Consider the following 16,328-nt stretch of genomic DNA (forward strand, 5'->3'; position numbering starts at 1 on the left):
TGACCAACATATACTGTCAAGAATTTATGATCCCAAGCATAAAAACAGTATAGAAAAGTATCACAAGAAACTACGACGGTAGACAAAAGACTCTATCCTCATTTAGACTATAAGAATACCACATTCTACGCATGTAATCCCTAAAATAAATGTAGCACGGTTTAACGTACTCAAGTCCCTTATTTTGATGACATTGGAAAAAGTAACGCAATAACTAAAGGATTGAAACGGAAGTATCAAAATAAATGAGAATTCCTAAGCTTCAATCCTTACTGAATATCTTTGTGTCTGAATTTCTCGACATTTATTTCCACGTATGCGTACTGAATACATGGACGTGAAAGCTTGCCCTTATTTAACATTTGGAATGTTTAATATTTCTTAATTATCGTGCAGTGCCACAAAAACAGTTTACTGATTTAACATCGCCAGCTTCAACACGAGCTAAATATGTAGTAGCTGAAAAAAATGCTTGGTTTTTGTTACAGAAAAAAATATTAATTAAACCCCACTATCATTAATGCGGGTTATTAAAGCGTAACTTCAATAGTATATTCAGGTACATCCTAAGATTATTAACCCATTATTCCGCAGACTGTATTCAGGGCTTTTAACTTCGGTTGTTTCGCATTTTCCGATCTATTTTGGCCTAATTAAGATGAATTTTTGGAAAAAAAATATTTTCATCATGTTATATGATTTTCATAATGCTGCGTATACGCAACGCTGGGAAAACTCCTGTAAATAAATACAAAAAAAGTAATTTTTAAAACTTAGGTTACATCTTCTATTTTTTATCTTGATTTGTACACACGACATCTTCGCCGGGAGTTATCAGTATTCCTTTGGAGGAAATTCCCCATTTTGCCTTACAAACATGCTACGGTATGTCATTTTTCCTAGGGTGTCTCGTATGTGCGCATCGATTTTTATACCGAACGCCATCAGTCATAAAAATACAATTGTATGAATGAAAATTTTGGTGGAAATGACAAAATTAGAACTAGAGATACTTTTAAAAAGTCAGTTAATCGAAGAAAAAATTATTCTGAAGTAGAAACTTGTTCTGAGAATTAGGATTCAGTAATGTTGCGTTAACGCAACGCTGGGGATTAATGGGTTAAAATTGCTGAAAACTGGGAACCAAATGGGTACGATAATTGGCTCAAAATGGCATTTCATTTACCCTCCGACTCTTGCAGTAAGCCCTTGAGTGCAAATACTAGGTCAGGTTTATTGATAAAAGCTTAATCGCCTTTGACTTCATTTAAACACCTATCAATCTTTTCATACTATTATTTCATCCGTTACTTAAAGTTTATTTTTCAAGGTAAAAAAATGTTGGTTTTGAATGACTTGGCTCACCAGGAAATATATTTGTCAACATATTTTTTTATAGATTTGAAATCAAAAAAAGGTTGCAATTTCATGGAAATTGTGTCCTATGCCCGGATTCTGCTCGGGATAAAAAATACAGAGATGGTCTTTAACTAAAACTGGGAATTTCTTCCATGCAATTCCATATGCGTACACTACTTTCCAATTATGATTTCGTCACGTTTTCGCAAATTCAGTAATAATGCAGCTCCTGGTGCCTCACAATGAATTTGAAGTATTACTTTTTTAAATCCCAGCACTCATTAATAATACTCTCAAATCGCATGATTCTGTTATTTCTGCTAAAAGAGAAGAAAATTTCACGGAGCGTTGCGCAACCTAAGACTTAGGTGCTCAACGCTCATAAAAAAAAACCTAATCATAAAAAATAAACGCCCAGCAAATTCCAAATAACTCACACTTATTCTCGAAAACAACGACAAAAGGAGGCAAAGACGTGTGATAAGAGTGTAAAAAAAATTCGGAGGTATTCCTTGAAGAAAAACGCTTGTCATTACCAAAAAATAACGAAGGCACAATATAGTAAAGAGACTGGATGACCATATCCATTAAGATCGGTTGTCCTTATTATGAGAGTGTAACCAAAGTGTCAAGCCGAGAGAAAATCCGAAATTTATTCGCTGAATCGGTGTCATAAGCAGGGATCCTCACAACGCCAATGGTTAGCGATCATTAAGGCCCTTTAAGGTAGACATTTATTCCCATAGAAAGAAGGTAATGAAAAAACTTGGTGCAAGGGTTGTTCCATGACTCTATTACCAGAAAGAAGCATATCACCGCGGAAAAAATCTGCTTGGATGTAAATTCTAAGTCTTACTCATAACAATCACGAATAAGTATGCATGATTACGAGACTTTCCTTTGAAGGGGTTGTTGTTTGATCAGCTGTTTCCTCAGCATTCTCGTTTCAGGGCATCTCATAGTATTTCCAAACCTTACCATCTCTCGCCATTCGTGAACCTCGCTTTGTTAACTATGCACAACTTAAAAATAATATCTGTGAAAAATGAGTAATATCGGTGGCTATTAACTGAATTATCGTCTAATATCGTATGAAGCACAACTACAATATAACTACCCAAAACTGAGCTATATACGTTACTTCCGTAGATGCGGCATCCTATGAAAAAACATGAGACAAACATCATAGAAGGAAAAAATCACAGATAATTTCCTGAGATTGAGTCCATTCAACGGATAATGACAAAAAAAATTTGAAGAATATGATGAAAAAAGTTAATCAAGATATAAATTTGTTCATGATAGAGAAAAAGGAAGGCCACAAAAAAGCAGCACTGAATTGTTCTAACAAAAATTGGTATAAATGAGTGGCATAGCGATTGAAACCAGAGTTGCATCCAATAATTCTTAGTTAATTTTCAAAGTTATTTCCTGTCTGTGAGTAAAATTACTTTAGATGACAATAGATGAAAGTCTGACTACAAATTACCATTTTTTCTAATCTATATATTAATAGCGAAAACCTCATTAACGCTCCTGATGGATCCACCCCAAAAGCCTCAAGGTGATTAACACCTCCTTTTCGTTAATTAATCCCCAAAAACGGGGTCTCAAGCAACCGCTGATGTAGGTGGCCAGACGACGTACTTAATTAAATGATTCAGTTTTTACTCCAATGAATTCAACCCCTCACTCTCAAGTCCTCCACGCAGCATTCGGCGTTTTAGAACCCGGCCGCGTGGTTATGACGCTAATTTCTTAAAGGGGTAGACGCTCAGCACTCTAAGGGATGCGTTATCTCGAGTTGATGGCAAAAGGAGGACTCCGTGGAATTAATTCTCTCGAAAGAGGATGTGTTCCCCCAGCCATGATTCAAGAAAGGATGAGCACCACGTCAGTTTAAGCGATGAAATATCGGTGACTGATTCTACTCCAGGTCCTAGACCAGATTTTTACCATAAGAGAGAACGTAAACGATCAACGAGGTAGATATAAATGGGTAAATTAGTACTAGAGGTATTTTTTCGCACTTTCATTTCATTTATGTAATTTTACAACTACTGATTCTACCCCAGCGTCTAAACCACCTTTTTGCCCGTAAGAGGTACCGCAGAGGATACACGAGATGGTACACACAAGTGGTATTTTTCAATTGTACACCTACTGATTGTTGGGATATTGATCGCTGCTTGGGTCTTAATGCGCATTAAACGTATATATTCCATACGTATTAAACTAAGGAAAGGAAGGAGAAGACTAAATCTAATTATAATAAAGGTTAATAATTTTTTGTGGAAAAAGTAAATGTTCTTGTTCGTTAATAATGAAGTGGACCATATTTTTATGCATGATAAGACAGTAAAGGCTCCACGACGTAGATGGAATTGAGTAACTTATTACGAGTGGTATTTGTTTAATTGTACAGCTACCGATTCTACTTAAGGCCCTAGACCAGATTTTTACCCATAACAGAGACCGTAAAGGATCCACGAGGTAGACATAAATGAGTAAATTACGACGAGAGTTGTATTTTTCAATTGTACAACTCTGTAAACAAAAGCGTATCCTTAATGCGGTTTTTATGGTGATCCGCTTGTGAAGGTAGGTTTACTCGGCACATTTTACTAATCACCGAGGCTTTTCCCCCTACCTCCCATTACCCATGACCCTGTTCTCATCCTCCTTGCTTACCCAGCATCATTACCCCCAAAAAGGTCCTCAACATCTCTTCTCCGCGTCAGTATTAAGTGGATGGGGGTGTGCTGAAAACCGTGACGGAGAGAGTAAAACAGAGTTAAAACAGAGACAGTAAAATTTCAGCTTCCACACGCGTTTATGGAATAAAATAGAAGGCTGTTGGTTTCCGGCAATACTTTGTTGAATTTGCAGAATATTTTGGACGAATAAATTTAAACTTGGTTTTTCAATGATGCTATACATCGCAGAAATATACCTGAAGATAACGTCAACTCTCGAAACCATCGTCGTGTTTTAAGAAAACAATTTCTGTGGAAAAACAAAGTTTAAATTCGTTCATCCAAAAATATAGAAGGCAGTTTCCACCTTCATACAGCGCCTTATACGAGTATTAGCATTATAGTAAGTTGGAAATAATAGTAGCTTTTAAAACTTCTTATGACATGCAATAAAAATATCCCGAAACTGCAAGACAAAGGTCCGTTGCATTAAAGGGAAAGATGTAAGAAGCATTACTAACGTCGAAAACTAGCAAATTCCATCTAACAGATTGTAGTCAAATAACAGAATAACTAATATCCCCGGTTCGAATTCCGGTCAAGGCGAATGATTTTTTTTCTCTGTGGACCTTTCGCACGATGAGAAGAACTTTCACATGGCCGCTAAATTTCATTTACTAGTAAAATATTTACATTACTAATGAGAGAAAAATGATAAGTTACATAGATATCATTAAAAAATTCTAAAAAAGTCACCATACACTCAATCATCAAAGAGTAGCCTTGAGCGGCTTGCATCAACTGTAGAGACTAACTACACCGCAAATTGCATCGTTTGGCTAGTCTATCAAGACGCGTGCAGTGAAAATTTTAAAAGTGAGCGAAGAGTAAAACTTATGTTGGTAAGTACAGCTCCATTATATTTATATTATCTCGTAGTCGGTGGAAAGTAATTCCTCTAATCCGTTCATAAATCAACTTCCATACCTTATCCTCTCGTATCTATTAGAATTATATATATCATGTTTCCAAGTCATATTCTCAGGATGCTCATACCAGACACCCAGGGAAAAAAGAGAATTTTTTAGCTCCAAGTACTAGCCAACAAATTTAAGCTAAAAAGGCACCTGAACTTCGAACTTCATAATATACAGTGAATCATTCACAGCTTAGCTACTTTCTCGGATTCTCAGGATAATTCAACGACGAAGAAGTGATGACAAAATCATATTTTACAACAGCTATACATGAAACGAGTAGGTATGTATGGTTAGACGCACCAGAAGAATTTCCAGATTCGGTTATGATTTTGACTAGGTCCCACGAAAAAGATAAGCCACAAACTCCAAATAGAGGTGAAAGGACACTTAAGATTGGGAGAACCTAATCTCAACATAAACAAGAGAGTAGCCACTGATATCAGCAGTTCAAGAGAGGAAGAGCTGATATGTGCGTGTGAGACAGCGAAGTGTGTACCGCTGTTTTCCTGTATACACTAAGAACTCGCATTCACCACTCACATCTGAAACATTTATCTTTCCATGGAAGCAATTACTTGACTATTGGATTTAAAAAAAAGAGGATACATTGTTCACAATATCTCAGGAACAGAGAGTATGAGGGTTCTGGGCGAACCCTTCGAAGGATACAACGCACTGGGGCCGGGAACCAAGCCCGTGGCTTATACGCCCGATCACCCGGGGAGGGGCTGGAGAGGAAGGAAAAAGGAAAGAGGCGCCGCCGCGATAGGAGCCCGCCGACGCCTCTGGGAAGGGATAGGTACGGAAGAAATGGGACGAGGGAAAAACACCCCAACGCTATAGAAGCGAAGGGGGCCCTACTATTAGCGAAATCAAGCATAAGCGGTTGTCTTATTATTTCTTAGATATGTTTTTGAGTGTCATAATGTAATACTACTTTGTGGCTAGGGAATTTATGAATACGTTAATCCTCATATGTATGTTGGGGTATATGTATATTGCCTGTGTGTTAACACTTAATAAATGTTTTGTAAAAGTAAAGATAATAATGGAACCTGCTGATAAGCTTAATGCTTAGCGGGACCATTAAAATGCAAAAATAATGTAGCTTTCATATAAAAAGTAAATATTTAAAGAACTTGAATGAATGTAAGCAATTAATGTTCTAGCGATCCTAGTGGATTTTCCTATGTATATATCTCAGGAACAGCTTAAAAGTGACTTACGCGGACATATTTGGAAAGGAAACACAAATTAATAATCGGAACGAATTAAGTGCATAAAACACTTTGAAATACCTTTATAGGGACAAGTGGCTCAAATTCACCAAAATGTATAGAGCAAAACATGTTTTTTTCCATATCTTTATGGACTTTATTTTCGAACTGGTATCTGAAGATTTACCCACGCCCCATTTCAAATTTATCTTCAGTTAACAACCTTTTCCTCTTTTTATCCTATATCCATACATTAATCGCTCCTAGCCGAAAAGTAGTACCTCAAAAAAATCATTCCATTCAGGCGTATCTGAATTTCTAGTCCAGAAAATCGTAATTGTAAAATTTGCTCCTTATAATCGTATAAAAATGTTCGTCCATAAAATCGTATGTCAGTATAACATTCCACAAAGCTGGATCTCGAAAAATCAGTCCAAATAGACGTATCTCGACTATTTACTTAATTTTCGTTTTGGGTTTTTCAATTTCACTATTTTTTTAAAATTACTTATACATATTTTATGAAAAAAAAGTATGGAGATTTGTTATTTTTGACATTCTTTAGCGGATTTTGGATATAAATCATAATTTTATAAAAAATAAAGGAAATCGAGTTCCCAAAACGAAAATTGAAACGCGATACGGCTTTTTGGACTGGTACTCTGACATACGATTTCGTGGGCAAGAAATTCAAGGCATGCCTGAATGGAATGATTTTTTTTTAATACAACTTTGCGGCTAGGTGCGGTCGATATCCTGTTCTATTCCTCTGTCCGACACATTTAATAAACACTGTTACTGACTTCAGCATTCGAATTCGCCTCCATATCTCTTCAATCCTCGTATTCTTTTCTTTCTCCCAGACATCTCTTTCTACAAGTTAAACTCCTCACCGACCATTTCGACCACTTTGCCGTTCGGACTGCAGTGCGCTCAAAGAGATGTTATAGTAAATTATTAACCTATAAAAAGCTACACAGCTCGATTCATAAATTAATTAATATGAGTATCTAAGCCCCAACTTCACCTTTAGGTTGGTACAATCTAAACTAATTCCGGCCTCGATTACGGTGTAATTTGGAATCAGTCGCATTTAAACGATGATAAGTGTGGGACGACTGGTTAGTCTGTACTTCCTCGTTTATTTTTCTCTCCGCCCACTGCACCCTCAACATTAGGCCTTCAAAACCACATTTAGAACTCATGAAGACTGTCTGAAGCCTGACATCTTCGAAGAAAATATTTACCTCCTTAAGTGATGCAAGGCGAAGACATGATTGGATAAGTGAGGGCCGAGCTCAACCTAAATTAAGTCACGACCAAATGATTTCACCCACAGTGGAGTGGGTGGAGTGATCAGTTATACTTCCAATGCCACTTTGTATCACGAAAATGTTTATTTGAGGCGTCCAAGGGCTTTTCATTATCCTCAATTTCCTGCAAACCCGCATTTCCAACACATAAAGTCTGTTTTGAAGAATCCGAAGAATAAACATAGCAAGAGAATACACAAAGCGTAGCAAAATAATTTGCACGAATGAAAATCAATAGCTTAGTACCTCCACAAAAATTCGCAAAAAAAATTATTTTTTTCAATCACAATGATAGATAAATCTCATGATTTCAGGCCTTATAGACCCAAAAGCCCATGGGTTTCATGACAGCGCCTCCTGTCGGCAGATTTCTGAACTCACTAGCCTCGACAGCTCTGTAACCGAAACAACTCGACTCGAATGCCCACTCATGCCTTACTATTCCTCCGAGACCTAGGACTCCGCCTTTTCGAATCACTCCAGCCCCCCAAAGCCTCCCAGCTGCGTTCCCATTATCGTGAGGCGAGAAATCCACCCCAACACTTCTAATCTAACCGCTTCGAGTCGCTCTCGCCTTGGGGCAAAGAAGATCCTGTCAGATGCTCAATTTTCGACTTGAGGGTAGGGGATGCCATCTAGGCTATTAAAGGCCTGAAATGTCTGGAGAATCACCACTTCTTAGAGACGCCACGCTTCGACTTTAAAGGATTTTACCTCCCCCTTCTACCCTACTTGCAAAAGTGATTTACTTCTATAATCTCCCTCTCCAAACAGGATCATCGTTTACCCCGTGAAGAAAGTCACTGAATCTTTCATGATACCCTTTTCACTGAGGAAAATTAACTTAAACTCTCGAAAACGATAGCATAAATATGAGGAAAACTTTCACAAAAGATTAACGCCCCACAGTATTTTATTTTTTAATAAAAATTTACAACTGCAACAAAGGAAGATAAGCAGGGTTGGTTTAAATAATAGATACGCGTTTCGTCGTCTAAAATAACAAAATAAAATGCCATAAAATACAGAAAGTGATGTTAAATCTTGCTCCGAAATTTATGTATAGTATGGTATGGTAAAATTTCAAACGATAACCCCGATTACATGTTAACATTTTAATAAGCCCGATGTAAACAGACGTATAGAGCTGTTTTCGGTGGTATGAAATAAATTAACTATTAAACTAAGTTAGTGTACCAGGCGAGTCTCTCTAAGTATTCGGTGATCAATCGGGTGATGGAGAGGCTTACCTGGTCAAAAAGCTACATTTTGGTATTGCTCTTTTATATTTTTGAGGAACATAGATGAACTTAGGCTTAGGTTTCTTGAACAATTGAGAATGGATATCTTTAAGAGCGGCAGGGAGAACATAATATTAGAGCCAACACTATATTTCCAGGTCCGATAAAAGCGATAAATTAATAGAGATGGTTCGCCGAACGGATAGATATGGGAATTCGTTTTTCCCCCGAACCATAAAGGACTTTAATAAATGCTAGTTCTAACTTCGTTAGAGCACTTCATTTTTATGCGTAAACGGCTGGTGTCCTAACACCCCCTGCCACACGCCTTTTAGGCGGCTTGCGAGGTATTATGTAGATGTAGATGAAGTCAGCTGTTACTTCAAAAGTCACTGATATGTACACGCAGAATTATCTGTAATTCACTTCAATCGCATATCGACGGGAAAAATAGTGAATGGTTAAGATGTAGGGGATACGCACTTCCAATCAGCTACTGCTTTCGTTATACTATTAAAGTACTCCACCAATTAAGGTAGGTTTCCATGGAGTAATTACGAAACATTCTGGTTGCCTCATCTTCCTTCATGTACTTCCCCCTTCGATTCACAATAAGGCCTACTCCCTTTCAGTCTATCTAAAAATCCTATTTTCTTTCTTCCTCTCCCCCGTTTACCTAACATTCTAGCCTTTAATGATGTCTCGAAGTCTTCCGTGGCGCTATTGATTCGTCGATATCTTCATATTTTTCCATCTTTTCGCCGCGATGGTTGTCATTGAGTGACTAGAGTTTCGCCTGGATTCCACCAAACGTCTTCAGGTCGAAGTGGCGATATCGGCATATTGACTGTTGTCGAAATTATTGATATTTAAACTGTTTTCATCCTATGACAAAAAAGGCGGCGAAAACCCGAAAGATGGAAAGATCAACGAATTCTACCCTCTAATACTGTTTTTAACATCCCCTCCTAGCTAAGTACCCCCTCCGTTCATACCTTATGTCTCCTTCGTATCTCATCGAGAAAGCTGCCTCCCCCATGCCCAGCACATAGTCGTTCCTCCTCCTCTATGATCCATAGATTGAAAAAAACGGCCGCACAAAATTAAGACACAGACTCTGTAGGTTTCATTAAGTAATTGAGAAGCATTATGGCAGCCTCCCCTTCCTTCGTGTGCCTCTTTCAATTCATATAAGGCCTACTTTCTTTCATTATGTCAAAAAAAATCTCAATTATCTTCCTTACTCTCCTTCATTTAATCAACACTCTACCCTTTAATACTGTTTTAAACATCCTCTCCCCATCCATAACTTCTGTCTCCTCCGTATCTCATGTAGAAGCTGCCTCTCCTTACCCGCCATGTCCAGCACTTCGCCGTTCCTCCTCCTATCCGTCTACTTCATCTTCTCCATTCTTCGCCACACCCACATCTCAAAAGCCTCCTGTCTTCTCTCGTCCTCCTACCTAAGTGACAATGTTTCAGCACCGTAAAGAGCAACACTCCAGATCAAACTCTTCGCTAACCTTTTCTTTAATCTCTTACTTTGCCGGCCTCGGCTGCTGCTGCAATGCTCCTCCTCGCCTGCCAAACAGGAGATCGTGCGTTCGAGTCCTGGGTAAGTTACCGCTATCCAGGGCATAGTTGTTTATGGCGGTAAACTGTTAACATGTTTATAACCCTATGCAAATAGAGCTTTTTCGGTGGTATGGAAATTAATAAAATAAATCACGATCCCCCCATGAGCTCCTTCCTATTTATGAACGCCTTCTTCGCTTATGCAATTCTCATCCTGATTTCCTTAATACTGTATCCGTTTTCCTCTAACGTGCTGCCTAAATAGCTGCATTGTTCTAACTGCTCAAGTTTTCCCCCACCTACTTTTATCTTGGGTCTCCATTCCTCGCTCGCGATACTTCACAAAACCGCACGATCTTTGTCTTCTTGTGATTAATCCTTATCTCATACTCCTCGCATCGTTTGCAGTGGCGTAGCCAGGAATTCCGTTCGGGGGGGTCCGAAACCAGTGGGGAAAATAAAAGAAACGAAAGAAGTGGAGGGTTTTAAACTAATTTTAACACTTTTCATGATAGAAAAAACTTCATTTATCAAAGTAATCTTTCGTAGATTCATGATTTTTCAATATTTATCCTTTTATGAAGGAAATCAATTATGTTTTTATATTTCGGGGGGGGGGGGAGGGTCCGGACCCCCCGGACCTCCCCCTTGCTACGCCACAGATCGCTTGTCTAATAGCAGTTTCGGCGATGCTCCTCTTCTCACCCACCATGCCCAGCACATAGTCGTTCCTCCTCCTCTATGATCAAGAGTATAAAAAAACTGTCTCGCGAAATTAAGACACGGCCATTGTGCAATTTCCCCCGGGGGAGGGTGCAATTACTCGGGGTGACGACGTGGCAAATTAGCCACGTTCGGAGACTTCCCTCGAGGATCCGTTTTCTCTCTCCTTTCAGTTTCGGCGATGCTCCTCCACGCTCCCCTTACGCGTTCCCTTACGTGCTCTCTGAAGCCCTCTTAAAAGAATCAATTAATCGACATTAATGGTGACGGGGGGAGAAAAAAACTTTTATCACTCCCACGGAACCTCTCCGAGAAAGAGGCGTCTGGCATGAAGAATGGTTGGTATGCGGCGTGGGCAGAAGAACCGATGACGCTCGGAGCGAAGGGGAGGAGAACCTGGCTGCTCTTTCACTTTTGGGGTGGCCAAGGTACAAAAAAACTTAATTATATGCTACAGGGCTAGAGAACCGGCTACGTTTTATCATAATATTTCTTGCGTGCATAACCTAGCACGCGTTCACCCCTGCCGCCGTTCCATAGCTCCTCACGAAGGTGTTTTTCCTAATGGACTCGGATTGAATGGCATTAATATTTATCAGCCACAAACTTAATGTAAAAAAAGTATAAAAATATGGCCACGGAGAGGGAATATATGGCAAGAAATAATGATAATAAATATATTTTTCTAGGATAATATACTTTAGAACTTACGAAGTGTACATTAATACAATTGAACTCTGTAGCATGAAGGTTTAGGGAAATGTAAATATTAAAATGAAAAATGCCTTAAGTGCGAAATAACCTACTTCGAAATGTTCCACAAAAATTTATTATTCCGAATCTGGGTTTCAAGTACTAGATAGTCAATATCAAGGTTATGCTAATCACTATCTGGTAAGTATTTCCACCTAGTGAAGCCAGAACACTTGATAAATGAAAAATTCCTTATTGAACAGTAACAACAACAAAAGATAGCACAATACAAAAAAGTCATCAAAACGAAAAATATGAGTGAGTAAAAAACAAAAAACTCGTCATTTCAGAACTATCTTAAAAATATGTGAAGTAAATTTTCAGTCCAGCAAATACAACAGTAACTCTGTACAATTGAATAATGTTATTAACTTAAACATTATCTATTGATATTTTCAATTACATTTAAATAAATAATTCAGGTCATGCAGCGAATAAAAAACCTCGTAATTATGTGAGAAAATACTTACGGAAAGGAAATGAGGTAAAATTTATTTACACATAAACGCATTGAGGAGGTAATCCACAAAACTAAACATTTTTAAATTGTACTGAGAATACGTGAAGTACATTTTCAGCCTGATACACACAACGTAAGGAACAACAATACGATACAGGTACTGCATAATGTAAAATATCCTAAGGCATTTATTTCGCGCTAAAATCAGGTGTAGTTACTCGTAATCAACAGGATAAAATATTACCTTCTTTGTAAGAATACGAAATGAAATACGTGAAAATGAAAATACAAACAATAAATTAACGACTTAAAAAGGATACTGATTTATGAGTTTAGCCGTTTAGCCGCTAAGAATATCATAGATTCCCTCCTTTCAATAAAAATCTCTTACGTTTAACTGTTTTATCCAAGTATAGGAATAGCAATGCAATTATCAAAAACTATCTATTCATTCGTTCCTTCTACAAAAGTTTCAGAGACACAAATTCTTATTTCTTCTGTTGACTGCAGTGCAGTGTTACGACTTTGAGACCACCTAAAGCTTCCATTGTATTTTTGTAAGAACAATATAAATAACCTCATGGCAGTACATAAATGAGTGCCTTTGCTATGCGGCTGTGGCTCCGAATGGTTGCCCTCCCTCATACTGGATTCAACGCGAATCTATGAAAACCGGTAGCGTGCATCTAATTACAATAAATCAAATTGAACCTTACGAACCTAATAGTCTGATCTGATACTTGAACGCATCAATCACGCAGGATATCGTTTAGGGGAACATACTGCTGAGCAGCTCGAAATAAAAACGGTGTTCCTATGGTCTTAAAGTCCATCCCAGCAATTGCGAATTGCACTAGCAATTAGATGAACCCCACCACCCCAGGGATGGGTCGTATAATGGACCATTAAGATGGTCAAGCCTTTAATTCAACGCGCACGAATACCGACTTCGGGTTTATCTTTCCCACTTACCACATAAGGCTTAATCCTACTCATGCCATTAACCATTTCAGAGCCCAGAACTCAATAAGGATGCATCGTTACTCGTGAGATTTTTTTTGAAGGAGCAAATGGCTATAGGAACATCGATATTACCTCCTGTGCACGCTTTAAATAAAAATACCTCAGGTTTATTAATGCGCAAACTTTGGACTAAATCGTCGTTCCTTATTCCGCAATACAATCATAAACACTCAATAATCATATCCTATAACGTAGGTGCTCAACCTTTATTTTTCTCCCGTACCCCACCATATGTATATAACTGATATTTTACCCCCAAAAATGTGACGTGCACATTTTATTACATAATTTCATTACGGGTAGGTGACACTTTTAGTTATAAATAATTGTATAAATATGCATATATAATTATTTTTAAATACCCCATATATTATGTTTACATATTTCCTAATAAAGATATATATAGTTTCTGGCGTCAGCCATTACCGATTGTTTTCGGCGAACCCCCACTGGTTCGTCGCGTACACCCAAGGGTTACGCGTAGCACTAGTTGGGAACCGCTGCCCTAGAAGGAGGATGATCCATTCACGACGGATAAGAACCCGCGACCATCAGATTGGCAAAATAAGGAATAATTCATCGCCACCAGGGTAAGAAACGATTTGCTTCCGCGATGTAGTGACAATGAATGCTGCAAAGTTTTGGGTAATATCCGAGTTGATGTTGCTGGCGACAAAACTATCGCCCTGAGGATGCCTACTGAAACGTAAACGAAACTACTGTCGGCAGAAATATTGACGCGGTGAATACCCAGAAAAATCGAGCATAATTCAACAACTTGACGATATTTGACGATAACGATTAAACACAAAGGAACAATAACACGCTGTTATTTTCAACTTTCTAGCACCTAACGAATCACATAAACACAAAACGTATATAATTCGATTATCCTCTTCAAAATTTGTGACGCAAGAGCAAGCCATAAACGTGATACAACTGCGATAGAGCTAATCAAAGATGATTGCTGTCGTAGTTAATGGGTTAGACCCACACATCGCGGTCGGTGCAAACGATAAACTTGATACCCCATCTTCTATTAAATATCCATTCGCAGCATTTTTCGCGGCCGCTGTTTCATGGGCCAAGGCAGGAAAAATACACGCGCACATCCATAAAAATGCAGGGGAAGAATAATGTATCCGCCACGTCTTGTCCGTGACTAAAGGAAGTTTTTTATCGCCTCACCAAAGGGTTATCCGAGGCACGTTAAAAAAGAAGGGCATACCGGGTAATCAATCACCGAAGCAACTGCAAGCAATATCCATGGGGTTACGAGGTAAAATTGGGCTGCGGCCAAGATAAAAACTAACCTTTCGAGTCAACGGGTCGAAATCCTGTCCTCGGGTGCATCAGTTGACCACGTACACTACACAAAAAGAAGCAACCTCATTCGCGGCATTCTAAAAACGCAATCACTCAAGTATCAGGTGACGCGGAACCCATTAAGACCACGTGAAGGAACCGCATACAGATTGGAAACGTTGAAAATTGACAAAAAAAAACATTTTCTACAAAAATTGAACAGCGTTTCATTGGAAAATATTGCGACACTTAAGGGGGCTGAACTTAAAGGTGTGTTACCTGTTTTCTGTTAATAATTGTTGTTTTTCATTTTTCAAGTGGAAAGTTTTAATATTTTTATTTGAGATTTATTACACAGATATATCATTAAGTCTTTCGTTCACTGATGATGTTCCTTACAAATTCAAATACTTAAATATACATTCTTAAGTGAACAAAAGCATTCATAAGAATATATGACTTTATTTCATTTTAATTTATTTTCATCACCCCGATAACAGCACTTCCGATTTGGCCTTTTCATCGGGGGTTTACAACAATCAACATAGGACAACCACAAACAGCCATGCTCTGTTAAGGGGTTACTTACCCATGCGGGACTCGAACCCGCGACCTTCAGTGTGGTAGGCGAAGACCGTACCCCGCCACCATTATGATAACTAGGTAAAGCAGCGGCGGAACCTAAATGCCGCAAACTATTGAGGCATTATTAACGATGAAAAGTGCTAAGGTTTGAAGTTATCAGATGAGTTAGGGTGGAAACGTCAATCATAGCGAAGGAAACATACGAATTGAACATCTTTCACAAATACGAAGGCGATCATTTTCCAAAGGTGTTTTATATTTTTAAATACGAGTCAAAACAACGGTAAAATGAGAAACATGAGAACAGTACGGGAGATGCTGACGGCAGGCTGGAATTTTTTTTAAACTAAATTAATCTCCTATTTCCAGAGATAACACGAGTTTAGATACACGTACATACGGAACGCTTTTTCATTAGGGCAGTAACCAATTGATTAGTCGTTTTTGCATCATATCTTCCATACATTATTAGGTAATTCTTATTGTTTTCATTAGTAAAGGAAAACTGGTTACTAATTTTCGTCATCGTTTCGTGCTGCAGTATATGTAGTGATGCACAATTCAAGGGTAAAAATAAAAACCAATATATGTCTATTTAAAGGTCATACGATCCATATGCATTGGGTTGTTATTATTACTTCGTAAACTGGTAGTGTATTCTTAGTGATAGAGGGAGCAAGTAAAGTAAACAAGGGGTATCCAAGTAGAACATGGAAGATATTTTGACGGGTAATAAAAAGCATTGATTTTAGCCAAAAATCAATGCTTTTCACCAACAGATTCTGAAACTGGTCAAAGGTGCGAGATGAACACTTGAGTTTGGCCTAAAAATACATTTAGGACCGGATCGGTATCGGTATCGCGGACGAATTCCTTAGATAAGACACATCACATCCTGAAATCGCCACTGTTGACCAACGAACACAATCAAATAGATAAAGTGTACACTATATAATGAACAACAACGTGAAAACCGAAAAGCTGCAACCGACAGCAAACCAATCTACCGTGAAAGTTCCACAGAAAAGTACATATGCTTTCAAGAGGAAGTCCGCTCTTCATAGATTCGATTTTCATGTTATCTTGAATGCTCTTTGT

At 38.3% G+C, this 16,328-nt stretch overlaps 1 protein-coding gene across 4 annotated transcripts in view; it reads right to left on the reverse strand.

Moving 5' to 3' along the window:
- LOC124163368 (FMRFamide receptor) overlaps window positions 1–16,328 on the reverse strand; it is a 682,967-nt gene that overhangs the window by 625,931 nt on the left and 40,708 nt on the right. The gene's annotated exons all lie outside the window — the stretch shown is intronic.

This window comes from Ischnura elegans, chromosome 8 (genome assembly GCF_921293095.1).
Source record: "Ischnura elegans chromosome 8, ioIscEleg1.1, whole genome shotgun sequence".
NCBI classification, from domain to species: Eukaryota; Metazoa; Arthropoda; class Insecta; order Odonata; family Coenagrionidae; genus Ischnura; species Ischnura elegans.